This window comes from Notamacropus eugenii, chromosome 2 (assembly GCF_028372415.1).
Source record: "Notamacropus eugenii isolate mMacEug1 chromosome 2, mMacEug1.pri_v2, whole genome shotgun sequence".
NCBI lineage: Eukaryota > Metazoa > Chordata > Mammalia > Diprotodontia > Macropodidae > Notamacropus > Notamacropus eugenii.
The window spans coordinates 190061403-190077180 of NC_092873.1; the positions used below are offsets into that span (position 1 = coordinate 190061403).

Sequence of the window (15778 nt, forward strand, 5' to 3'; positions counted from 1 at the left end):
TTAACAATCACTGCCATACAATTGCGATTTTATCCCTCCCCACCTACTCCCCCCTCCCTCCCCACGACTGCATACAATTCTGTATAGATTCTACATATACTTTCCTATTGAGTATATTTTCACTATAGTCATGCTCTGTAGTCAGACTAAGATAAATGAAAGAAATCGTATAACAAATCAGAACATGATACACAAACACATACACATACACAAACATGATCTGCTACAATATGTGAGTGACTTCCATATTTCTCTCTCTGAGTGTGGCAGGCATTTTGCCTTGAGATCCTCCATTGGGATTTTTTTTTTTTTTTGGTAAGAAGTTCTTGTGTTATTACAAAAATCTAAGTCTACCAGAAAAAACTCTCACACACTGTGGTTGTTGCTGTGCATAAAGTTCTCCTGGTTCTGCTCCTTTCACTCAGCATCAGGTCATATAAGTCCTTCCAGGCCTCTCTGAAGTCTTCTTGTTCATCATTTCTTATGGCACAATAGTACTCCATTACATTCATATACCATAATTTATTCAGCCATTCCCCAATTGATGGACATCCCCTTGACTTCCAGTTTTTGGCAACTACATAGAGTGCTGCTATAAATATTTTTGTACATGTGGGACCCTTTCCCATTTTTATGATCTCTTGGGGATAGGCTATGTTATATTTTTGTCTCGTGTGGAAGAATCTACCACCGATGGTCAGTCTGCAGGTGATGAGCCTCTCTGCACCTAGCTGGACTGGCCTTCACAAAGCAGATACTGTGTGTCATCCAAGATTAAAATGAAGTTGTCTCCTAATCTGGATTACACTTGAATACAGTGAAAAAATGTGCAGCTATGACTACTGAAATGCTCTGACAATAATCTGTAAAGAATCATGGAATATAGGAGATCTGCAAATATCTCAGTATCCAAAAAGAAGGAATAAATTAGATTCCTCAAACTTCAGACTAGTGAGCTTAATCTCCAGCAAAAAACAAAACAAAACAAAACAACCCTCTAGAATTGACTAAGAAATGGATTTGTGAGTACTTTGAAAGGGAAGAAATAAGCCCATAGAAGAGGTTCATCTGGTCATGCAAGAATAACTTTATTTTGCTTTCTAGACAAAATTATTAGACTGTTAAAATAGGGGACCAATACAATATTTCAGCAAATCAACTGACAAAAATCTCTCACAATTTCCTTGTGGAGAAGAATAAAGACTGGTTCTAGTGAGGTAGATGGGGAGGGTGAATGGGCAGATGTGAAGAATGGGAAAGAATCCTCATCATCCTGTAGGGAAGTCTCTACTAACATGGCTCATGATTCCATTTTCAGTCCTATCTTGTTTGATGCTTTTTATCAATGACTGGATCTCTATATCTGTTACTGCATAATACTAAGATGAAATTTAATAGGAATAAATGCAAATTTCTACAATGAATTTTTAAAAATTCAACTATGTCAATTACAGGATGTGACTAGACAATAGTTCATGGGAAAAAGTAGAAGTGTTACTTAACTACAGACTTCAGTTTGAGTCAATATCTTTTTTTGGGTGTAAACAAAAACTCAAATGTGACTGGGATATATAGTGTCTAGAATAATGGAGAAGAGAAACCCATTACAGATAGCAGATTATAATAGATATTGTAGTGGATAAAATACTGGGTCAGGAAGACTAATCTTCCCAAGTTCAATTCTGGCCTTAGACACTTACTAGCCATGGGACTCTGGGCAAGTCACTTAAGCCCATTTGCCTCAGTTTCCTCATCTGTAAAATGAGCTTGAGAAGGAAAGGGCAAACCACTTTAGTATCTCTTCCAAAAAAAAACCCCAAATGAGGTCACAGAGAGTTGGACACAACTGAAAAATGACTTACCAACAACAATAAACCATATCCAGAAGTTTGGTCAATATGCCCAATTTTGAGAGGGACACTGATGCTAGAGACAATCTAGAAAGGGCAACTAGATGAAATAGGGAACTTGAAAGCATATTATATGAGGAATAGTTAAAATGACTAGCAATTTTGGATCTTACAGTCCTTTAAATATTTAAAGAAAAGAATCCTGTGGAAGACTGGTAAGACTTATACTATGGGATTCTGGAAAGTCAGACTAAGACTAAAGGGTAGAAGGTACAGGGAAGCAAATTTCAGCTCAGGATGAGGATAATTCTGAAATGGAATGAACTATCTCATAATCAGTTCCCCATTACTGGACTTGTTTATGCTCAGGTTAGAAGATCACTTTTTAAGGAGGTTATATAGGTTTTGGTAAGAAAAGAGGCAAGTCACAGCCAAAAGCATGTTTATAACTTAGTCCCATTAAATAATTAAAAAATAATTATCCAAAGTTCCAGGGGACTCCACGTTTTCTCCTTTTGGACTTTTCTCATGTTGGTCTTTTCACATTACAACAGAGGAAAAGCAGTTAAGCTTAAAAGAAATTGAAACAAGACAGTTTCTGAGGCTTCCCTTCAAATTCATGAAGATGTTACTTGGCCCTAGATGTTTTCCAAACTATCAATGTTATTCCTAAAATGTGGTACCCAAACGTGAACCCAGTGCTCCAAATGTAGTCAGACCAGGTCAAAGTAAAAAATGGATAGGTACCTCCCATAGTCCGATACCCTTCCCCAATCTTGTATTTATGAACCTGGGTTCTTTTTAAACTATGGGTGGAGCCTTACATTCACATCAACCAAATTTCATTTTATTAAAGATATGCCATAATTAGCTTAGCGAGATCCTTTTGGATCCTTTGGCATTCAACATGTTAACTACCCTTGCCTGCTTTGAATCATCTACAAACCAGATAAGTATGCCATCCATACTTTCATCTGAATCACTCTTTTTTTTCCACTTAAGTAATAAAAATTTATTGAGAATTCCTAGAATAGCTGTTATCTCCTCCCAGCCTTGGAGGGAAACCAGCTAGAGAAGAAATCACTGAAAAATTACACAGTCCTTACACCCCAGGACACCAGCAAAAGATGGGGAAGGGGAGTAGGGAAAGAAACATCTGTCAGTCTTCACTTATCCAACAAGTGGGGAGGGGATGGTGGGTGATGGTGGAGGAAAGTCACATGATGGTGGGATGGGGGAAGTAGACCCATCTGCTGGCTCATCCAAGACTAACTCAGGGAGGAAGAGGTCAGTTTTCTCTTGAGGCCAGGAGGAGGTGTCTATTTCTTGCACTTGATGAGGCTGTCACTTCCCCTAGTGAAGCTTTCATCCTGCAAGTTCAGCACAAGGTTGTCAGCAGTGAGAGAGATTCGATTCTGAGATGTGGCGATGGTTTTGGAGATGTTCTGAGCAGCTCGGATTTTCCAATTTTTTTGTAGCCAGGGTGCTTGCTCAGAGCTTCCCTGAGCATCTTGGCAGCCTCAGCTTCACCTTCAGCTTGTACAATCTTCTGTCACTGCTCCTGTTTTGCCTTTTCCACAAGAAACCGGGCCCTCTGTGCCTCCTGCTGGGCCACTTGTTTGGCTTCCACTGTGGCTGTATATTCTCTGCTGAAGCTTAGCTCTGTGATGGCCACATTGTCCAGAATGAGGCTAAAGTCCCTGGTCCATTCTGTCAGCTCCCGTGTGATCAACAAGGACACTTGGGCTTGCTGCGTAATAAGCTGTGAGGCATTAAACTTGGACACAACACTCTTGAGCATCTTATTTACAATAGAGGGCAACACACCCTCCTCATAGTTCAAGCTGAGGCACTGGAACATGCTGGGCAGCTTCAGGGCATTGGGTCTGGAGATCACTCAAAGTTCACCATCTGAAGGTCTTTGGAGCTTATAGGAGAAGAGATCTTGTGGGCCAGGCACAGATGTCATAGATGATGGGGTACTGGAACCAGGGTATCCTGAAGTGCAGTCCGTCTGCCAAGATGGTGCCTTGCTGTACACCCCCAATTCAGTTAAAGAAAATGGCTCAGGGGTGGAGCCAAGATGGCAGAGCAGAAAGACAAACCTACTGTAGCTCTCCATAAAATACCTGTAAAAAATGACTCTAAAATTCTAGAGTGGCAGAAGCCACAAAATGACAGAGTGAAAGAGATTTCCAGCCCAAGGTAACCTGGAAGACTGACAAGAAAGATCTATCACAAGGCGCATGGACCCCAGCCCAGCCTTGGCCAAATGGCACAAGCAGGAACAGGCTTCAGGGGTGGAATCCCTGGCAGCAGCTGCGATTCTCAGATTCCCCAACCCACAAATGTCAAAGACAACTTCAAAGGTCAGTGAGGAAGCTTTTTCACCAGGGTGAGAAGGGAGCAGGGTCCTCCCCTACTCCCGGTCCCAGGCGGTGGCAACAGCAGCATCCATTTTGGAGCCCTCCCCCTAAAGACCGTGGGAGAAATGAGCTGTTGATCTGGTTCTCAGCCCTGAGTGGAAGCCCTGGGGGTGAGGAAGAGCACTGGCTGGCACAGTGGAGCTGGTGGAGGCTCTGGAAAGGGACTATTACTTGCAGATCCCGGGCAGAAAAGCTTTGGTAGCTCCCAGACCTGAGCACAGGCCAGGGAAGCAGTAAACTCTTCCTTGATTGAGCCACCTGGGACCACCTGAAAATTTACAGAGTATACCCCACTCTTGACAAAGGACTCAAAAGTCAAGTAACTTATTGGGAAAATGCCCCCCAAAGGGGAAAAAAATTAAGACTATAAAAGGTTACTTTCTTGGTAAACAGGTATTTTCTTCCACCCTTTTGGATGAGGAAGAACAATGCTCACCATCAGAGGAAGACCTAATAGTCAAGACATGTGCTTCTGAAACCTCCAAAATAAATATGCAATGGTCTCAGGCCATGGAAGAGCTCAAAAAGGATTTTGAAAATCAAGTAAGAGAGGTGGAGGAAAAATTGGGAAGAGAAATGAGAGTGATGTAAGAAAATCATGAAAAGTGAGTCCACAGCTTGCTAAAGGAGACCCAAAAAAATACACCAAAGAAAGTAACACCTTTAAAAATAGGCTAACTCAATTGGCAAAAGAGGTTCAAAATGCCAATGAGGAGAAGAATGTTTTAAAAAGCAGAATTAGCCAAACGGAAAAAGAGGTTCAAAAGCTCACTGAAGAAAACAGTTCTTTAAAAATTAGAATGCGTGGCGGAGCCAAGATGGCAGAGAAGAAAGACGCACATACACATAGCTCTGAACCCACAACCCATAGAACATCTGTAAAAAGGAACTCACGGCGAATTCTGGAGCAGCAGAGGCCACAGAACAGTGGAGCGAAGGAGATTTCTGTTCCAGAGGGACCTGCAAACCTCTCGCAAAAGGTCCATCGCGCTGCGGATGTGGAGCCCAGCCCAGCCCTGCGGCGGCCCCGGCACCGAGAGGAGCAGATCTGAGCGGGCTTCAGGGATGGGATCTCCAGCGGCCATGCGGGTCCCTCCACCCACAGGTGATGGGGGTTGGTGAGAAGGTCTCTTTGGTGGGTCGAGAGGGGCGTGGGGTGCCCCCATACCTCAGGCCCCCTCGGGAGGCAACAGCGGAGGCGGGAGCAGGCTGAGGCTCCCCAAGCAGGCAGGAGCCTGGATCCATTGTTGAAGGTCTCTGCATAAACCCCTTGAGGGAACTGAGCCCGTGAGGTGGCCCTGCCCCCACCTGAGCACCTGAACTTAATCTCACACTGAATAGTAGCCCTGCCCTCGCCCAAAGCCCTGAGGCTGGGAAGCAGCATTTGAGTCTCAGACCCCAAGTGCTGGCTGGGAGGATCCGTAGGCGAGGTGGGTGTGAGGAGAATATTCAGAGGTCAAGTCACTGGCTGGGAAAATGCCCAGAAAAGGGAAAAAAACCAAGACTACAGAGGGTTACTTTCTTGGTGAACAGGTTTCTCTTCCCCTCCTTTCTAATGAGGAAGAGCAGTGCTCACCATCAGGGAAAGACACGGAAGTTTGGGCTTCTGTATCCCAGGCCACTCAATGGGATCAGACCTGGGAAAAGTTCAAAAATGGCTCAGAAAAATTTGAAAATTATGTTAGAGAACTGGAGGAAAAACTGGAAAGAGCAATCAAAGACATGCAAGCAAAGTATGAACAGCAGATCAGCACCCTGCTAAAGGAGACCCAAAAAAATGCTGAAGAAAATAACACCCTGAAAAATAGGCTAACTCAATTGGCAAAGGAGGTTCAAGAAGCCAATGAGGAGAAGAATGCTTTCAAAAGCAGAATTAGCCAAATGGAAAAGGAGATTCAAAAGCTCACTGAAGAAAATAGTTCTTTCAAAATTAGAATGGAACAGTTGGAGGCTAATGACTTTATGAGAAACCAAGAAATCACAAAACAAAACCAAAAGAATGAAAAATGGAAGAGAATGTGAAATATCTCATTGGAAAAACAACTGACCTGGAAAATAGATCCAGGAGAGACAATTTAAAAATTATGGGACTACCTGAAAGCCATGATCAAAAAAGAAGCCTAGACATCATCTTTCACGAAATTATCAAGGAAAACTGCCCTGAGATTCTAAAACCAAGGCAAAATAAATATTCAAGGAATCCACAGAACACTGCCTGAAAGAGATCCAAAAAGAGAAACTCCTAGGAACATTGTGGCCAAATTCCAGAATTCCCAGGTCAAGGAGAAAATATTGCAAGCAGCTAGAAAGAAACAATTCAAGTATTGTGGAAATACAATCAGGATAACACAAGATCTAGCAGCTTCTACATTAAGGGATCGAAGGGCATGGAACAGGATATTCCAGAAGTCAAAGGAACTAGGACTAAAACCAAGAATCACCTACCCACCAAAACTGAGTAGAATACTTCAGGGGAAAAATTGGTCTTTCAATGAAATAGAGGACTTTCAAGCATTCTTGATGAAAAGACCAGAGCTGAAAAGAAAATCTGACTTTCAAACACAAGAATGAAAAGAAGCATGAAAAGGTGAACAGCAAAGAGAAGTCATAAGGGACTTACTAAAGTTGAACTGTTTACATTCCTACATGGAAAGACAATATTTGTAACTCTTGAAACTTTTCAGTATCTGGGTACTGGGTGGGATTACACACACACACATGCACACACGCACACATACATAGAGACAGAGTGCACAGAGTGAATTGAAGAGGATGGGATCATATCTTAAAAAAAAAATGAAATCAAGCAGTGAGAGAGAAATATATTGGGAGGAGAAAGGGAGAAATGGAATGGGGCAAATTATCTCTCATAAAAGAGGCAAGCAAAAGACTTATTAGTGGAGGGATAAAGAGGGGAGGTGAGAGAAAAACATGAAGTTTACTCTCATCACATTCCACTAAAGGAAGGAATAAAATGCACACTCATTTTGGTATGAAAACCTATCTTACAATACAGGAAAGTGGGGGATAAGGGGATAAGCAGGGTGGGGGGGAGGATGGAAGGGAGGGCATGGGAAGGAGGGAGCAATATGAGGTCGACACTCATGGGGAGGGACAGGATCAAAAGAGAATAGAAGTAATGGGGGACAGGATAGGATGGAGGGAAATATAGTTAGTCTTATACAAAACAACTATTATGGAAGTCATTTGCAAAATTACACAGATATGGCCTATATTGAATTGATGGCCTTCCAAAGGGAAGGGGGAGGGAGGGAGGGAGGGAGGTAAAGAAGGTGGAACTCAAAGTTTTAGGAACAACTGTTGAGTAATGTCCTTGCCACTAGGAAATAAGAAATACAGGTAAAGGGGTATAGAAAGTTATCTGGCCCTACAGGACAAAAGAGAAGTTGGAAACAAGGGCAGAGAGGGATGATAGAAGACAGAGCAGATTGGTCATAGGGGCAATTAGAATGCTTGGTGTTTGGGGGGGGAGGGGACAAAAGGGGAGAAAATTTGGAACCCAAAATTTTGTTAAAATGAATGTTAAAAGTTAAATAAATTAATTAATTTAAAAAAAAATAGAATGGAATAGATGGAAGCTAATGACTTTATGAGAAATCAAGAAATTATAAAACAAAACTAAAAGAATGAAAAAATTAGGAGATAATGTGAAATATCTCATTGGAAAAAACAACTGACCTGGAAAACAGATTCAGGAGAGACAATTTAAAATTATGGGACTACCTGAAGGCCATGATCAAAAAAAGAGCCCAGACATCATCTTTCATGAAATCATCAAGGAAAACTGCCCTGATATTCTAGAACCAGAGAGCAAAATAAATATTGAAAGAATCCACAGATCACCTCCTGAAAGAGATACAAAAAGAGAAACTCCTAGGAATATTGTACCCAAATTCCAGATTTCCCAGGTCAAGGAGAAAATACTGCAAAAGCAGCTAGAAAGAAACAATTCCAGTACTGTGGAAATACAATCAGAATAACACAAGATCTAGCAGCTTCTACATTAAGGGATCAAAGAGCTTGGAATATGATAATCCAGAGGTCAAAGGAACTAAGATTAAAATCATTAACAATCACCTACCCAGCAAAACTGAGTATAATACTTCAGGGGAAAAACATGGTCATTCAATGAAATAGAGGACTTTCAAGCATTCCTGATGAAAAGACCAGTACTGAACAGAAAATTTGACTTTCAAACAGAGAATCAAGAGAAGCATGAAAAGGTAAACAGGAAAGGGAAATCATAAGGGGCTTACTAAAGTTGAACTGTTTAAAGTCCTACATGGAAAGATAATATTTGTAACTCTTAAAACTTTCTCAGTATTAGGATAGTTGGAGAGATTACACACACATACACACACACACACACACACACACACGCATAGACATAGAGCACAGGGTGAGCTGAATAGAAAGGGAAAATATCTAAAAATAATTAAGGGGTGAGACAGGAATATATTGGGAGGAGAAAGGGAGAAATGAAATAGGGCAAATTGTCTCTCATAAAAGAGGCAAGAAAACACTTTTTCAATGGAGGGGAAAAGGGGGGACATAAGAGGGAAAAAGCTCACTCTCATCACATTTGGCTTAAGGAAGGAATAACATGCATATTCAATTTGGTATGAAAATCTATCTTACACTACAAGAAAGTAGGGGAGAAGGGGAGAAGTGGGGTGGGGGTGATGGAAGGAAGAGCAAATGGAGGAGGAAGCAATTAGAAGTAAACACTTTCAGGGAGGGACAAGGTCAAAAGAGAGAAGAGAATAAATGGGAGGAAGGATGGAGGGAAATATAGTTAGTCTTACACAACATGACTATTATGGAAGTTGTTTGCAAAGCTACACATATTGTTTGCCTTCTTGGTGGAGATGGGTGAGGAGAGAGGAAGGGAGAGAAGTTGGCACTCAGTTTTAGGAATGAATGTTGAGAATTGTTTTTGCATACAACTGGGAAATAAGAAATACAAGTAATGGGATATAGAAATTTATCTTGTCCTACAGGATAAGAGAGAAGATGGGGATAAGGGAAGGGAGGGGTGTGATAGAAGGCAGAGTAGATTGGGGGAAGGGGTAATTAGAATGCAAGGTGTTTTGAGGTGGGGGAGGAAAGAGACTGGAAGAAAATTTGGAACTCAAAATTTTGTGGAAATGAATGTTGAAAACAAAAAATAAATAAACATTAAAAAAAAAAAAAGAAAATGGCTCTCTGTCCACTTTCCCCAATGAACATGGACTCTCGGACTCCATAGGCCACAGCCACAGCCCCAAGCAGCAGCTTCAGCACTGTGCCCATGCCTAGGGGCCCAGCAGGCAGCTGCCCATTGAAGGCCTTCAGGTTCTGGGCCATGTTTGCTCCCTGGTGCTAAGACAGGGAACTAGGTCCATGGCACCAAGCTTCTTTTCTTGCCCTTCCACAGTCCCTGGCCCTAGCCCTGGCCAGTCTGGTGCCCCTGGGTCATCTGAATCACTCTTAAAACAACACTGGACCAATTATAGATCCCTAAGGCATTTCACTACAGACTTCACTTCATGTTGACTGTGAGCCATTAATGAATACTCTTTGAATCTAGCCACTGAAATAGTTCTGAATTAATCAGCATGAATATATTATGTGTTTATTATGTGTTAATAAGCATTATACTAGATGCTAGGGATACAAATTTTTAAAAAAGTAAACAGTCCTTGCCTTCATGGCACTTACGTTCTATCAGGTAAAATAACATGCGCATATATAAGCATATAAAAATGTATATACAAAGAGCAGAGAGAAGGATTCTGTAGAAGATAATGCTGCTTGAACTGAATTTTGAGAGCAGCTAGGAATTCTTAAAGGGGACAGTGAAAAAGTAGTACATGGCAGGTGTGGGAGACAGCTTAGACAAAGACACACAGGTAGGAGATTTAATGTTGCTTGTGAACCAGTTTGGCTAGATCATAAAGGAGAGTAAAGTATAAAAATCTGGAAATGAAGGTAGGAACCAGATTATGAAGGACTTTAGAAGCCAAATATGGGTGTCATTGTTTATCACAGAGACAATAGGGAGCTACTAGAGGGATCCACCTAACTGTATTATTGTCTAGCCTACATCAATTCTGTCCACAAGAATAACACAAATGACTTTGTTAAAATCCAGGCAAAGTATTTTTTGTTGTTGCCCGGTACATCTGTGATTTCATAAATGCAAGGAGCTCTTAGGTAAAGAAACTCCCACTACCTATATAGCTGAGCAACTTTTAGTCCTAGAGAGTTGCCTGCACGACCAGCTTTCAGTTGGTCAGTCAATTTACCTGGTATCACACAAAGCCAGTATGTGTCAGAGATGGGACTTTAATTCAAACTGCCCTGAATTTGAGGTTGTCACTCTATCCACTATACCATGGCACCTCTCTAGTAAACCTATCAGCTAAGTTATGCAGTAGGTAGCACTGGGCCTGGAGTCAGGAAAACCTGAGTTCAAAACCAGCCTCAGTCATTTAACAATAAATAATAAAATAACTAACATTTATACAGCACCTACTGTGTGCCAGACTCTGTGCTTTATAATTATTATCTCACTTGATTCTCACCACAACCCTGGGAGGTAGGTGCTACTATTATCATCTTCATTTTACAGATGAGGAAACAGTGGCTAGTAAACGTTGGTGTGACCCTGGGGCTTGCTATTGAATCTGTTTCAATTTCCCCAACTGTAAACTGGGGATAATGATAGTACCTACCTCTCAGAGTTATTGTGAGAATCAAATGAAATATGAATTATAAAGCATTTAGCATGGTGCCTGGCCTGTAGTAGGTGCCTCTATATGCTTACTGACTAACTGACTGCAGTCACAATCCTACTAAGATCATTGATGGTGACTAAGTAATCACATCCACCAGTTCTTTTAGTCTCCTAGGACCAATTTCACTTAGGTCTTGGCGATCTGAATTCATCAAGGACAGCTAAGATATCTCTCACTATTTCTTTACTCATTTGGGGTTTCAACTTCCAATTTTTGTATTGTCTTTATATTTTTGTATTGTATTTTGTATTGTATTTCCATATTTTGTATTGTCCTTTCCAATCCAAAGATCATTCTCTTTAGTGACAAACAAAATAAGAGGTAAATAACTCTACCTTTTCCCTTTAAAGTACTGCCATTATCCCATCCTACCCTTATGCAATGGTCCTGGTACACTTTACCCTCCTCTTTTCCCCAAAATAGCTTTTTTGGATTTTGCTTTAAGATTGGATCTCCCTAACTCATCCATGATGGAAGTACAGAAGCCACTCAAAGGCCCAAACTCAATTCTGATCAGTCAGGAAGTTCTGTGCATGTCATTTTTTAACCTGAGCTGGTCACTTCACCCCTTCTTACGTAAACTGGTAGCCCTTCTGTCCCAGAGGCTCACCATATTAGTTCCTGACTCAGTACAAACACAAGATCAGCTTTAGCAGCTCAGAACTTTAGAATTCAAGTTTATCCATTAGCCTTTGCCTCCCCTACAGCAGGGAAGAGCAGGGATGCTACCACCATGCCAGGCACCAAAATAGCTTTAAAAAAACAAACAAAACTTTTTTGTCCTTAGCATTCATTCTGAGCTTTAGTGCTTCTAAAATAGTCTTATAGGATCATGCCACACTTTTGTATCAAGACTCTAACACCTATCCTTCTTGGCCATGCTATCTTTTATGTCTTCATAAAATCCAAATTAGCAGATGAATTCCTCTGCATCCACATTGATCTCTTCCCTAACTCTGTAAAATTTAGATAGTGTCTCCTTTGCATCCTCATCAGAATTGCTTCAATATGCATTTTCAGCATTTCACTGTTGAGAGTTTTCTATCCTGTTGGACTGACTTCTGTAAAACTGTCTAACAAATTGAAATTGCTGATACAAGAACCCATAAAACAAAGCAGTCTGGGAACATTTACCACAGTAATGAACAGCCTTACTACACAGCTAGACAGTCCTGAAGATAATCACTGCACTGACAAAACAGGCTTTTCAATGACAATGATCCTAAGAAGTTGTGGAAAAGTAAAATTATGTCTAAAAAGGCAAGGAAAATTGAGTCATGCAAAAAGACAATAATACCCAAATTAATTTACAGTTTTAATGCTATGCCAAACAATCAAGTCATTACTATAAAGTCTGTCAAAGTAATAACAGAATTCATTTGAAGGAACAAGAGGTCTGATATGAAAAATAATGGGGGAAAAGGTAGAAACGTATGGATAATAACCACAACCTATACCATCATAAAGCAGTAATCATTAAAACTATTTGGTAGAGATCAAAACTTTTTAATTATGTCAGAAGAATAAATTAGATGTATATGATTCAGAAATAATTTTTTCAAATTCTAGCATTCAATAATCTCCAAAACAAACTATTTAGGAAAGGACTCCATTCAATAAGAATTGCTGGAAAAACTAGAGAAGCTTGACAAAAAGTAGGTTTAAATGATTATCCTACAGGACATGTAAGTTACACCACGTGTAAGTTACAAATGGGATAGGGATTGGGGTAATTATTGGATTTCATTGGCATAAAGAGCCACAGGTGAATTGCCTCCGTTAAAGTAATAGCCAGATACACTGCAACTTAAAATCAGAGAGCTGTTTATAACACTGCCAAGGTAATAAGACAGTATATGTCAAAGGAGGGACATGAGTCTAAGTCTTCCTGTCTTCAGGGTCATCTCTCTATCCACTACACCACGATGCCAAATGTATGTTCAACTTAAATGTTAAATGGTCAGATAAAAAACTAGAAGAAAAACAAACAAAGGTATACTTCACCGCTATGGCTAAGAAAAAAATTCTTAAGCAATAAGGTGACAGAAGAGATAAAAAAGAATGAGACAAATTCAATCACATGAATTTGAAAAGCTTTTGTACATGCAAAAGCAAAATTAATTCAAGTAGGATACGGCAAACTGTTAACTGGGGGGTCAAACATGTGTAAGGGTCTGATATTCAAAAGATATAAGGGATTAACACAATTGTCAAAAATCAGGTACCACTACTGGATAGATAAGTGATTGAAGGGCATGACCAATAAATTCCTGAGTGCAGAGACTATTCTGTTTTGTTGATGTATCCTCCATACCTAACAGGGGTGGGGAACCTGCAGCCTTGAGGCCACATGTGGCCCCCTAGGTCCTCAAGCATGGCCCTTCAACTGAATCCAAACTTCACAGAAAAAGTCTTCTTAATAAAAGGATTTATTCTGTAAAACTTGGACTCAGTCAAAAGGTGGAGCCCAAGGACCTAGAGGGACACATGTAGTCAGTCCTCTAGGCCACAGGTTCCCCACCCCTGGGCCCTAGCACATAGTAGGCATTTAATAAAAGCTTATTGATTAATTCTCAAAAGAAATGCAAATTATTAACAATTGCAAGATTTCTTCAAATTGCTAGAGAAGTAAATTAAAATAATTATGAGGTTTTCACATGAAAAAGTGATGACAAAATGCATTTTCCTTCATTGGATAGGTAGGGAATTACTATGGGTATAAAAAACTGAATACACTTTTTAAGACATGGTCATTGTGTCTACTGGTTTTACTAAACTGATTTTTTTCCTCTTCTAAAACTCTATTATAAGAAAAGGCTTACTAGGTAGGATGGTGTGGGGGGGAAGGAGAATATTTGGAAATGAATAGGATGTAAAAACAAAAAAGTATCAATAAAAAGGGTCAGGGAAAAGCTTTATATTAATGATAGAATAGTTTTGTATTTCAGTTATCTGGAAAATTTGCTTACATGGAAGAGTTTATTCCTTAACAACACATTACTGTATTTCATCGGTTCTTAAAATTAGCCTAACATTCATTTTCCTGAAAATAGTTATTTATAAAACACAGTTTGCACATCATTAAGTTTGTTACATAGTACTCTCACACCTGTGAAATATATAAGGTTTTGAAAATAAATTAGCACATCCCATTTTTTTTTAGCACAATCTCTACCAAGCTCTCAAAATAAACTGCCATAGAAATCCTGTCATATTTTTAAGTAGGGCTTTTAATCAGTTTCTCTCCATATATCAGGATATGACATTAACTAAACTTCAGAGGACAACTTAACAATTGTTACGAACTGTTCCTTTCACCTTCATGTATGGAGCACACCATAAAAGTCTGGCTTCTTTGTCATCTTACAGAAGTACTGACTTGCATCATACTATTAATCTTAGAATTAATTTTGCCAAAATCTCTAATTATAAAGCTTCTTAGAATTTACATCACATCATTCAATCTTTCATATCACATATTGGTCAAGAAAAAGACTCATAATTAATAATCAATTTATTTTTATAACTTTTTGTACTTTTCAAAATATTTTCAAATGAGTATCGTATTAGCCTTATGATGTAAGGAGGGCAGTTGGTAGTCTCACTTTTGAGATGAGGAAATAAGCAGAGAAGTTTAAGCAACTTAAAATCAGTGCTGTTCTAAAATATATTTTCAAATTCTAGTTATTTCTAAGCACAAGTGTAAAAAAAGCTTTAAGAAAGGAAGGCATTCACAAGTCCCATGGTCTTCTGCCACTACCCTACTTCCATTCTTTCACAACTTCCATAGAACTTCTCAACAAATGTCATCTTAGTTATTACTAGACTTAAATTGGTAGCAAGACAACAAAATACACCAGGAATTCACAATTAAGGACAGGTTTTGTGACTTTTTATTTTTAACCAAGAGTTCTTTGCTACTGGGGCTCCATGAATACATAGTTTTGTCTCTCTGAAGTTCACTTCTATGACAATCATATTCTTTGAAGATCACTCAAGAATCCGTGGATCTTAAATATATCTGTAATAGATATAATGAGAACAATATAATAGGCATAGTTTGGGGTGAAATGTGACAGGAAAGTGCAAAACAGGTGTGTTATGTTTACAGAACCAAAAGTTAAGACTAGGACCAAAAAACAAAAACACAATTAAAGAGATTATATCCATGCCTTACAAATACAACACTGTACTATCTCATTGACTCAGATCTAAGAAGCATAGTGGTGCAATTCTAAGATCCAGCCAAAGTTGAAAATAAATTACTTCTTTTTCTTCCTTTTTGTAGAAGGAAGGATATTACAAAAGAAACTTTCTGAGATTTTGTCAATGTAGTAATTAGCTTAAGCTTAAAATAAAGCATTTGATGGAACATTTACTTTGATAGAAGTGGTTTACAGGGGGAAGAGAATGGAGTAAGCATTTATTAAGCACTTACTATGTGTTGGGCTCTGTGCTAGGCTCTTTACAAATATTATCTCATCAAGTGTTAATGACTGATTCATTGTATCTGTCACATCCAAAATTATTTTACAGAAGTTCTTCTCTTTAAGAAAACACAGTACAATCAAATTAAACTCAACAAACATTATTAAATACTTTTTTTAGCCTAGACACTGAGGAAACAAAAACTTAAAATAGTCTCTGCTCTCCAGAAGCTTACACACACACTACTGAGAGGCATACAGATGCACAGATGAGG

At 39.4% G+C, this 15778-nt stretch overlaps 1 protein-coding gene and 1 pseudogene across 3 annotated transcripts in view; both read right to left on the reverse strand.

Annotated features, from left to right (window-relative positions):
- WASF1 (WASP family member 1) overlaps nucleotides 1–15778 on the reverse strand; it is a 143440-nt gene that overhangs the window by 118779 nt on the left and 8883 nt on the right. The gene's annotated exons all lie outside the window — the stretch shown is intronic.
- On the reverse strand, nucleotides 3110–9658 carry LOC140526652 (prohibitin-2-like; annotated as a pseudogene).